The following is a 12,812-nucleotide window of genomic DNA, read 5'->3' on the forward strand; positions in this document are numbered from 1 at the left end:
TTACCAGGCTACCTGTGTTATCCTACTTCTCGCCGTCGTCATGATGCAGGATGCGAGGCAAGGCACTGCACTTGAGTGATCCCTCAACGGACCTCAAGGAAGCATGTCCTATTGCATGCGGGTTTGACGTCCATGCCCCGCCCTACGAAAAAAGGCGTCGGCTGATATGGGATCAGGTCTGGGGAAGGCGCCTCCTTAGGACTGAACCATACATTGCAGCCACTTCTGCACAGTGGGATAGGACCTCTACTTTCGCCTGCATTGTTATACAAAATAGAAGGGGGAACTGTGGTAAGCCATTCTTATAGACCGTGGCCGCCATTAGAAGATGGCGCCGGCTTCCACTGTGGCCTGTGATAAACAACTCCTTTTATGGAGAGTTGGTGCGCAATCCCTTACCACCCTATGAGAGAGCTCCACGTGGCGGCTTGGGATTGGGATGCAGGGGGCTTTATTAAGCTGTACTTGGGTGTGTCGCGGGCGGGCGCTAGAAGATGATACATGACTCAAGGCCTGAATAAACTGCTGAAAGAAGAATCCTGTGTCGTTTTTCCCTTGCCGGCGAGGGGTCGTGACACTAGGGAGCATGGCTTCCTCTCTCTAGATTTCAGAGGACATATTGGAAGTTCTGGGGTCACAAGCACAAACTGTCTTAGGAACCCTTCCACCACAGACATTCTCCTTAGGACAATGATTGTGGATCTAATTGCCCAAATTCCCAGTGTTTCCTCAGTGTTTCCCAGAAGTTGCATATGGAATTAAGGTAGACTAGAACAGAATAAATAAGGATAAGTAGAAAGTAATTTTAAAATCTAAAAATTTTATGAACACTTTCATTTTCATTCCTCAGACGTGCTTTCCTCTGGGCCTGAACTTGAAAATGATTCAGTAAATTAGAGTACTGTAAGTTGACTTGATTTTGTACCTATATACCTTCTTAACTTATAGAATGTTTTTAGACTGATTAAGAAAAAAATAGAGGGAAAAAGAGAATACTCAAAATATAAGCAAGAGAAAAATGTTAAAATGATATGAATATATAGCCCCAACACTATTAACTATGTAATATCAGCCTAAAGATTCTGAGAAAAACCAGACCACTCTTACCTACTCTGTGTGTGCTTCATCATCGAAAGAATTGAGCTCATTAAGCTGACACCACCTCACATACCTCTCCTTTACCATTTACAAAGTTTTTTAAAAAGAAGCCTGAGGTCCCAAAGTACATCTTACACTTCAGTGCCTGCACTTCCTCTCCCTTTGTGTGTGTATTCTGTCTATTGCTTTCTTCCCTAAATAAACATACTAGCTTTCGTAAATAAATCTCTACTTGTGCCTCTTTTGACATATCCTGAAATTCCTTTCTGCAGTGTAAGTTAGAGAACCGTCAGAGCTGAGTTTGAAAGAGACCACCATAGGAATAAATTGCAATGCACTCCTGGGCTTTATCTCATGTCCTGACAACCATTACAAGTTAAACATAAACTGAGCATGGTGGTGCCTGTAATCCCAGTGATCAAGAAGCTGAGGCAGGAACATCACAAGTATGAGACCAACCTCAGCAATTTAGTAAGGACCAGTCTCAAAAATTTAAAAATAATAATAAAAAGGATTAGAAATGTAGATCCATGTTAAAATGCCCCAGGATTTTTGAAACCCCCAGTAGCAAAAAAAAAAAAAATAGTGTAAGCTCTATTTCCCTGCTCTTCTACCTTAATCAATAGGCCATTGGGTATTTTAAAAAATGTTATATGCTTTAAACATCCCCCTCAAACAACCTTATCAGCTTCAGAGACCAGGTGTATCATAAGGACCAGATTACTCGTACTATGATTTTCTGAGGACAAACAACATAAAGGATGAAAACCATTGAGGAATCATCAAAGTGGTGATTTTCCATGATTTGTTTTCTCTTCAATTTGCCACCTGGGTGTTCTCTAAACAACTACAGCAACTCCTTCTTATCACAAGACAGAGATATTTATACAAAATATGGTGTTTATATGGAAAAACTAGGCTCCAAGATGACCTATTAACCTTGCCCTCCTCAGAGTTAAAATGCCCTCAAGGAAAAGATAAACACATTTTGACATGTATTTAAAGACAATTAGCATTCCTAACCCTCAGCTCCCCTTTGCAAACAGTGCTTTTCAAATGAATAAAATTAACTTTCTTTGTTCCTGGAGCCAGCCTGTTACTCTGGTCAATGTTCCCTTAGCCGAGCCCCTAATAAATGCCTTTCATATATGTTTGTTCAAATGGTTTGTTTTGCTTTCTAAAATTACCAAGTCAAAATTCTTGACATGTCTGGTATCAAGTTGAGAGTTTTTTCTCTTCCTGGAGGCATGCTTGGACTTCATCAAGTGTCAGAGTTAAAGATTATTCTGGTCTTTTTAAGATTTAATGCCTCCTGGTTTTGTTTTTAATTGCTTGGAACCAGTTGTCCCTTTCTTCTTGCCCATTTATCTCTTATAAAACAAATATCTTTCCTGTGCCTTTCCCACCATTGCATTTTAGAAAGATGTAACTTGTTTTAATTTATAGGCTCATAACTAAAGAGGAATTTGCCTTGGGATAAATCTTTAATGGAGTCTCATTCATAGTTGATTCAAATAGGTCTTTGGGCTTTTGAGTTGATGCTGGAATCCGTCAAGACCTTTGGGGAAAATGGAATATAATAAATATGTTTTGCATTGTGATAAGGACATGAGTTTGGAAAGATAGGGAGAAAAGGCTAAGCTTTGAATATAATTTGTTTCCTGTTGGATAACTGGAGGGACATATAAAGGGTGCCTGTGTTTCCAAAATCTCAGTCCTTGTCTCTGATGCCAATCCAATAATGAGAACACAGTTTTGAGAAAAAGGGAAAAGAGGGATGATTGCTTTGGTAGCAAAGGAGGATTCTGTCCCAAAGGCTGATTCTGCCCATTAGCAGGAACAGGGGGGCTTTTGAAGAGATTACAGTCTATGTATTACCTGTCTGGAGTTGTAATTCACTTGTTAATTTGGGAGATAATCACTTCTGAGGTCTTCTTGTACCTTCCTCAAAGTTTGGATTACTTGGTTCCTGTGGTGAGTGTTTACTCAAGGATAGAAAAGTAATTCTGTTTCCCTGAGATTGAGAAGGGAGAGAGGGTCACGGGGAGATGTAGAGAAAGAAACATATTCATTTTAAAAGTAAGTTGTACTGGCAGAGCAGCAAGGGCTATATTCAAAGCATAAAGTGGACCACTGTTACAGCTTGGTCTGAGAGCTTACTCTCACTCTAATAGGACTAAGTTAATTCTCAAATGTGAATTTTTCTTTCATGAGACTAGATCAGTTATTACAAGGGGAAATTGTTATAAAGCAAGGCTGTCTTTCTGGTTTTGTCTCTTTCAAATGCTCTCTCCTGTCTTTCCATTCTTTCCACCGTAATATGACAAGAGAAAACCCTCCCCAGAAGTTGACACCATGCTTTTTTACTTTCCAGCCTTTAGAACCATGAGAAAAAAGTCTTTTCAGATAAATCACCCAGTCTTGTATATTCAGTAATAGCAACCGAATATGGATTCAGAATGCAAGACTTTAGGCTTTAATGAGATTTTAAAATTGCAACATTACTACACTGTTGTAGGGACAAACGAGGCAAGGCACCGAAGATAGCAGGAAATAGTTTTATTTGGCTGCAGCCAGGTTCAGAGGGTACAGCCTTTGCTGTAATCAATCAATCCCCTGAACCTGGAGTTCAGGAAGTTTCAGAGTTTTATACGTAGCATGTAAGGGGAGTGGCTCAGAAGTTCACAGTCTGCAGAAGTTCACATAAAAGCAGCTTTTTCTTTCACTGTTTTGGGCAAGTTAACTCTTCAAGGACAACACCTGAGAAGGGGAGAGCTTCTTCTCCCCTTTCTTTCCTCCCCCTACCAGCTGTTACCATGGAGCCCATTTGTAACTTATCTTAAAAATGTAGACATCTCTGTGAAGCTCAGCTCAAGGAAAGAGGTATCTTCTAGGCCAGTAGCCAAGTAAACAGGGCAACACGAAAATAGGAAGTTTATCTACATTGGACTCTTTCTCAGAGACTCTTTGCTGACAGTCCTAAAATCAGCCATGGTGAAGAGGGCTTTTCTGTGGAGAAAGGGGGTGCCACTTCAACACTAGGGAAAATTCAATGTTGTACACAATAAATAGTCTATTTTAAAATCTGTGATTATTATGGTATCTTTTCATTTATTTATTTGCAGTATTGGGGAAAGATACCAGGGCCACTCTACTACTGAGTGCTATTTCCAACCCATTTTTTTTAAGACAGGGTTTTGGTAAGTTGTCAAAGCTGGACTAGAACTTGTGGTCCTCCTGCCTCAGACCCTTGAGTAAGTAGTATTATGGGAGTGAGTCACTGCTCGGCTCCTTCTTTCTTCTTACCTAGATTCATAGATTATCACAAAACAAAGAGTTACCAATTGTGACATTCCTAGCAGGATACTTAAGTAAGATGAAATAAATAGAAAACTATCTTTCCATTTACATTTTATAACAACCATATAACAGGTGGGGGGGAAGCAGTGTTCTCCAATATATTCTAAACACAGAGCACATCCAAGTATCTCAACAACAGGTTGTTCTAAAATTCAATTCAATTCAATTCTGTTTTAAATTTGTATTTGTTCTTTTTAGTTAGACATGAGAGTGAGAAACCAGTCTCTACCTCAGAGCAAAGCCTGTCCAAGGAAGGGGGCATGACCCTTGTCCTTGGAAATGTAAGGGTCCCGTGAAACGTCGGAGAAAGAGACCACCAAGTGACCACTCATGCAATTGGCAGAAGGGGATTTATTGAACCAGCATGCTGGGGCTCCGTGCCCATTCAAGAAGGGAAAGCAGCCCAGAGCACCAATCAGGGGCTGAGCATTGCTTAAGTACACTTTTTGGGGAAGGCGGAGGGCTTTGTATACATCAGAACAAATCATCATGAGGCATGGGAAAATTGAACAACAACTCCTAAACATGATTAGTTCATTCATTGGTGGGAACAGGTCAGGCTGGAGTGATAGGTCATTCCTAAGGAGGGGGTTACATTTAAACTGATTGGTCCAGGCCCTGCAATGCCTACGTGCGACCACACAGGGCCCTTCAGTTATTAAACAACCAAACAGTCAGGGGAAATGTTTACTGGGCGGTTCTAAGCATTGTCTTAACAGCTACAGAAATTTCAGGTTTTGCAGGTAGCATAGAAACCTAACAATACCTAATCCTTTACATTTTAACTCAGACCTTGCAGCTTAGAAACTTTACAACACCCAGTCTTTTACCCTTTAACTTTTACGCTTTAACTTCAATTTCTTTTACCCTTACAAAAAGACCCACAGAGCACTCCTAGGCACATACCCACCCTGCTGAGTTGTTTATCTACAAATAACAGGAGAGATCAGTCAGGCTAGGTGAGGACCCATAGCAACCCCTTAGCAACCACCAATCTGCATGAGACAGGGAAAATACATGGGATGCCAGATGACCCTCCCAGTAGTTTATGGTGGTTGATAACATGTTGGGAAACCATGTATTTCAGCATGTACTCCCCTCATGGCTTAAACCAATCAGTTCAAATGAATCCCCCTCTTGTACTAACCAATCACCCTTACCCAACTTGTTCCCACCACAGAATGTGCTAATCATGTTTTAGATTTGTTTTATGATTTTCCCATGGTGTGTGATGATTTGCTTAGAGATGCTATGATGTATGTGAAGTCCCTGCCTTCCCCAAAGAGAGTACAAAACTGCTGCAAACCCTGGGCTCGGGGCCTCTCAGCATCACCAATTGCTGTGTGTGCACAGAGGACCAAGCTAGCTTGCAATAAACACCTCTTTGCTGCTTACATTGATCTTGGTCTCTGGTGGTCTTTTGGGGGGTCCCGAATTCAAGCATAACAGGAGAAGAATGTATTTTGACATATCATACATACAAGGAGCATAACTTCTCATTTTTGTGGTTGTACAGGCTGTGTAGTTACACTGTCATATATTTATACATGAACATAGGAATGTTATGTCTGATTCATTCTACAGTCTTTCCCATTTCCATCCCTTACTCCCCACCCCACCCCTACTCCAGTACAATCCACTGAACCTCCAATCCTTCCTCCACAACCCCCACCTATTGTGAGTCAGCATTCACATATCAGAGAGAATATTCAACCTTTGATTTATTAGGATTGGTTATTTCACTTGGCATGATAGTTTCCAGTTCCTTGCATTTACTGGCAAATACCATAATTTCCTTCTTCTTTAAGGTTGAATAATATTCCATTTTGTATATTTCTTTATCCATTTTTTAAGGCACAGTTTTACCACCACTCCCCCCCAAAAAAAAAAAAAAAAAAAAAAAAACCTCTGGGTCTTTTGAAACAGAGACAAAAGAATTATTCTGTCTAGGGCCAAGAGATCAGAAAGTAAAATTTTGAAGCCCAAGACACTGAATTCTGGTGTGTGTGTGGGGGGGACAGCTTAAAAACATAAAAACCACAAAGAAGGGGAATTGGAGAAACAAGTACAATCATAAGACACATTTCATAAAGTGGAAAGCACCAAGTTCTCAGAATTGGCACCTTTTTATACATACTCAGCTTCTATGTTAGTGGTCTTATGCAGAAAAGGGGACCAATTTTGTGCAGAGTGAGATGTCTGAGCAAAATAGGGTCAAGCTGACTTAATTTTCAAATAAGAAAAATTTTAAATCACATTCATCTGTTGAAGGCCACCTAGATTGGTTCCATAGCTCAGCTATTTTTAATTGAGCTGCTATAGATATTTATGTGATGATGTCACTATAACATGCTGACTTTAAGTCCTTTGGGTATAAACTGAGGAGAAGGATAACTGGGTCAAATGGTAGTTACATTTTATGTTTTCTGAGGAATCTCCTTATTGCTTTCCAGAGTGGTTGCACCAATTTGCAGTCCAACTGACAAGATATGAGTGTACTCTTTCCTCCACTTCCTTGCCAACATTTATTCTTACTTATATTCTTGGCATAATTCAATTCTGACATTGAATTTAATGCAGACTTTATGGCTAAAGGATTAATCCTACAAGAATACTCTACTCTCTTTAGATGTCAATTCAAGCAGTAGGTTCCCAAGTTATCAATAACCTCTGCTCAACTTGGCTACAAATTAGAAGTTCCCATGGTTCCCATGTAACAATTTAGGGGTTCCTATGATTCCTATGTCATGTTCAGTTTGCTAAAGTAGTTCACAGAAGCCAGGAAAACAGATTACTTAATGTTGCAGCTGTGTGTGTGTGAGCTGTGGGTATTTGAGTGTATGAGGGGACTGGTCTGGCATTGTGCACTGATTGGACTCTGTGATGTAAATGTGCCTTTCCTCTCCTCTGTCTCTGATCCCATTTAGCATCTGAGATGGGTCTGTCTTCCAAGATGTCAATCAGTCTGCTCACCACAAGACATTACAAAGCAATACTTCACCTTCAAAACCCTATTGCTTGGGGCTGGGGATATGGCTCAAGCGGTAGCACACTTACCTGGCATGCGTGGGGCCTGGGTTGGATCCTCAGCACCACATACAAACAAAGATGTTGTGTCCGCTGAAAACAAATGAATATTTAAAAATTCTCTCTCTCTCTCTCTCTCTCTCTCTCTCTCTCTCTCTCTCTCTTAAAAAACCCCTATTGCTTGCCTTATCTGGTAAAGAACACTCCACTGAACCTCCCTTGTGTGTGTCTCCCCTATAAAATAAAAGGAATCCTGGTGCACACTTTTTTCCAGCACTGCCCAGTGTGGAGCTGACCATTGGGGGTCACAGAGCAGTCCCACCCTTGATCTTAGAAACCCATGTTTGTGTGCTGCATGGTTTCTTCACTATTTTCTTAGTTATTGATACAGCCAGCTCCTTAAAACCAGCTCATCTTGCCAGTCCAGCCAGCTGGCAACAATTTAACATTTCTTATTTATTATAAAATATTTTAAATAACACAAACGAATAGTCTAAGAGATACTTAGACTGAAGCCCCATCTGCAAGAGCTTCTATCCTCATTGACACACTCATAGCATGTCAATACATTCTTGTTTGACAACCCAAAAGCTCCTGAAACCCCATATTTTGAGGCTTCATCATGCAAGTATAGTCAACAGCTTGATTCTCAGCATGTCTTCCAACTCTCCAAATAATGAGTGGGGCTGAATTTCCAAGATACTAATTAATTATGACATGAAATTCTGATTCCCTATCCCCATTTAGGAGTTTACCAATAGTTGCCTCAGAACAAATAAAATGTTCCTTTTGTAAGAGTAAAAGAAATTGAAGTTAAAGTGTAAAAGACCGGGTGTTGTAAAGTTTCTAAGCTGCAAAGCCTGAGTAAAAGGACCCAAAACCTGAAATTCCTGTAGCTGTTAGGACAATTCCCGGACTGCCCAGTAAATATTCCCCCTGACCATCTAGTTGTTTAATAACCTAGGACCCTGTGCAGCTTGGCACGTAGGCATCTCAGGGCCCAAACCAATCAGTTTGAATGTACCCCCCCTTCTTAAGATTGACCTATCACTCCCGCCCACCAATGAATGTGCTAATCAAGTTTGAGAGTTGTTGTTCAATTTTCCCGCGCCTCATGATGATTTGCTCTGATGATGCAGAGCGCCCGCCCTCCCCAAAAAGTGTATTTAAGCACTGCTTAACCTCTGCTCGGGGCTCTTGGCCGCTCTCCCTTCTTGAGTGAGCCCGGAGCCCCAGCGCGCTGGATTGGATCCTCAATAAATCCCCTTTTGCTCTTGCATGAGCCAGTCTCTTGGTGGTCTCTTCCTCCGACGTTCGCCGGACCCTTACACCTTCACTCATTAAATTGCAAAAGTCTCAGGAAACTTGAGTCAAGAACTTGAGTCAAAGACCAAATATTACAAGAAAACATTCCTCTATCTCATATCACTTCATAAATTATAATGGTTTTGGGCACTCTGTGTCAGAATCTTGGGGACCAGTCCAATACTACAAGTTTCATTATTTCAGAGCCCAAACCCTGGCCTCTGCACTCAGACCCCTTAAAGCAATATGATCATATCTATTGGAGAATTTATATTGATGTGGCATTTATAGAAAAGATATATCAATAGTACCAATGTAAACATACCTAATATTTGAAGAAGTCAGTGCTGGTTGTGGGAGAATTTAAATAAACAACTAATTTGTCCTATAAAAGTAACAAGAACTTTTGGATGTACAAAATAAGTGACAGACAAGAGGATAAAGGGAAGGATTAGAGAAATTTATTTTAAATGATAACTTTGAGCTGAATAAAGAAAAAGAAATCTTCTCCAAATTTCTTTCCTTTAGGTTAAAATTTAAGCCATCAAGATAATATCATATTCTGCCTTTAGAAAAAAAGAAAAAAGCAGCAAAAACTTCTCTTTATTGTCTAATATCCTATTCCAGGACTTTACTGCTTCATGTTGTTTTCTCCTTTTCATCTACAATCTGTGTAGGTTTAATATGAGTGATTTATGTTTTCTTATCCTAATTTTTTTATAAAATCCCCTGGCTCATTAGGTCAGTTGGACATTTTTCCAACTTCTATCTGGCCATTCTATCTGGCCATGATAGCTAAGAGACTTTGTCTCAGAACCACTCCTTTTACTTTTGACTAGCATTTGTAACAGCTTAGCAAGCCCTTTATTTCAGATACCTTCTATTTTCAAAAGTTTGTTCTAACAAAGTTCTAAAATACATTTCATATCGTTGTACTGATTGGATTACTTCTCCCAACCTTCATCTCCTGCCATTTGTACTTTAAGAAAATCTTATGCAGAAATATTTAGCACAGAAATTATCTGGTGTTTAGCTAGCTAGATTCAGTTGTTCCTCAGACTGGTGATTTTTTTTTATACTTATTACACCTTGAGGATGCTTTACCTCCATTTTCAAATATATCTGCTTTTCAATATCAGTATTAGTATGTTAATATAGCACCCAGATGCTATAATGTAATATTAAGATACTATTATTTAAACTAGGCACTGTAATATAATATTAAGATTAGTATTTAAGCTAGGTACTTTAATGTTGTCGCCAATACCACTATTGTACCATATCACATATATCATGGTACAATCCAGATACATTACAAAATAAATCAGTAAAAATTACAGAGGTATTTGTTTTACTTTCCTAATGAAATATATCCTTGCTCATCTATCAAATATTATTGAGGATAGAGGTTATTTAAATTGCCTATGATTCAATTTTTCTGGTTTCTACCTGTATTAACTATTGTTATGTTTTGGATATGAGGTATCCACCTATGGGGAGTTTGCCAGTGCCTTGCCAGGGGGTTCTTCTTTCTACCCAGAATGGTGTAAGCTACAAGAGAAAATGAGCCAAAAATAATTAGTGAATAACAAAAGACACAGAGTTAGAAGTAGAGCACCTGATAGAACCAGTCCACAAATGAGTTGGAACTGGATAATTAAAAAATGGTTCCTGTGGTTTATTTAAGGTGGTTTCTCAAAGGCAGAGATAAGGTTTAAGGGGTGGAGTCTTGCTTTATAACACAGGTTGATTGGCATCTTGGCAGATCACACCCATCTCTGAGAGGCTGTGTGGCTACAGCAGCAGGTCACCCCATCTCCAGTGCTGTGTGGGACCAGGCAGAGCTTGAATAGGGCTCACAATTTATCTGGATGGTCATGGCCTGGGTAAATTTCCACTGGAATTTCCCAAACACCAGATTCTTCTATTCAGTAGGCTGCATTGCTAATGTGTCCCCATAGCCTTCAGATGGCTCTTAATATCCCCCTAAACATCCTGAATTAATACAAGAGGAGAAATAAATTATTAAAGGTGCAACATAATCAATGAATTACTTATCTGATGGATTAATACTTTGAATGGATTACTGGGAGGTAGATGTAGGCTGGTGAGACATGGCTTGAGACAGTGGGGCCTGGAGGTATAATTTGGGGATTATATATCTTGTCTCTAGTCCATCCTACTCAGTCTCTATATCCTGACCACCATTAGCCAAGCAGACTTCTTCATTCATATCCTTCAATCATGTTGCTCTATCTCCCCTTGGGCCCAGAGAACTGTAGTCAGTTAATCATAGACTGAACCTCTAAAACCATGAACAAAAATAAACTTTTACTCCTCTGAGTTGTTCTTGTAGGTATTTTGGTCACAACAATGAAAAGCTAACTTAAAAACTGCTACCAGAATTGGGGTTGTTTCTGTGATTACATGACTTCATGGTTCATAAGATTTTTAGAACTGGTCTATGGAAGGAGTTTGGAAAAGTTTGGAGATGCAAGCTAAAGACAGCCTTAGTATGGTGTAAGCAGACCATAATGGGTGATTATGGTGGGAGCTCAGAAGACAAGAATGCTGATAGAAATGAAAACAATAAAGAATGTGTGGGTACTCTAATGAGAATTGGACTAAAGGCCATTCATGTTACATCTTAGCAAAGAAGTTGTCTACATTTTGCTCATGTTCTGAGACTTTTTGTGAGTCTGAATTTAAAGATGATGGACAAATTAATCTGGCAGAAAATTTTCAAGTCAGTGTAACATTCAGGCAGTGACATGATATTACTGAATGATTTTAGCAAGGTTTATTCTGATAATCAGGAACACAATAGAAAAATTTTAAAACTTGAAGTTTGGCCAGAAAAGTGTTTGAAAGTGCTTTTTCTCATTTCTAACATTTTTGGAGTCAGTTATTTTTCATGGATTAGTATTTGAGGACTAGGATGTTTGGTTAGTATATACCACTTTTGTCTTGAATTCTATTATTTTTTATGAAATTTTTTTACTTTATATATTTTTTCTCTCTCACTATCTCTTTCCCTTTATTCTCTATTTTCTTCTACTAACAGACAAACTCTATAATTCTCTATAATTCTCTCTTTCATTTCTTTTTACTTCTATTTTCTCATAATTATCACATTCTACAACACTTCTATTCTCTCACTGTTCACCATTTGAAATTTTAAACCCATTTGCAAACTTACTGTTTTTCCTGTGGGCAATAACTGAACACAGCATTTCTGTTTATTGTGAAAATGAACATTGTAGATGGCACAGCAGGAACTATTTGATTTAATGTTGTGTACTGTTTGCATCAATTGTTGTTATTATTTGTCTCCTCCTAGACTGTGAGGTACTGGAAAACTTCAGGAACACTGTAAGTCAACAGGGCAGAAACTCTACTGCCTCAGATCCATACTTTTAGATGGGTAGATACCAGAACAACATGAAAATAAAGGAACAAATTGGCCCAAACAAACTAGGTTGCTTTAATAACAGAATCTACAAACACCTCAGTAGAAGAAATGTCACAGAAGAAGTTTAGAATGTTCATAGTTCAACTGATCTGCAAGTTAAAAGATAATGTAAGGGGTGAAATCAGAGAGAAAATACAGGAAGTCAAAGTCACTTCAATAAAGAGATAGAGATTCTGAAAAAAAATCTAGCAGAAATTCTCAAAATGCAGGGATCAATAAACCAAATTAAAAATTCAATGGAAAGCATCACTGGCAGACTAGACAACTTGGAAGACGGAGTTTCAAGCAAAGAGGACAAAATACAGAGTCTTGCAAACTTTTGAACATGGAGAAAAGATGTTAAGAGAGCATGAACAGAGCTGGGGCTGTAGCTCAGTGGCAGAACACTTACCTAGCATGCCTGAGGCATTGGTTTTGATCCTTAGCACCATGTAAAAATAAACAAATGAAATAAAGGATTTCTATCCATATACAACTATGTAGCAAGGGGGCAAAATTACAACATATGCAGTCGAGGGGAGAAATAAAGAATGTCCACGCACTTCTTCCC

The sequence above is a fragment of the Marmota marmota genome, unplaced genomic scaffold (assembly GCF_001458135.2).
Source record: "Marmota marmota marmota unplaced genomic scaffold, marMar, whole genome shotgun sequence".
Lineage (NCBI taxonomy): Eukaryota > Metazoa > Chordata > Mammalia > Rodentia > Sciuridae > Marmota > Marmota marmota.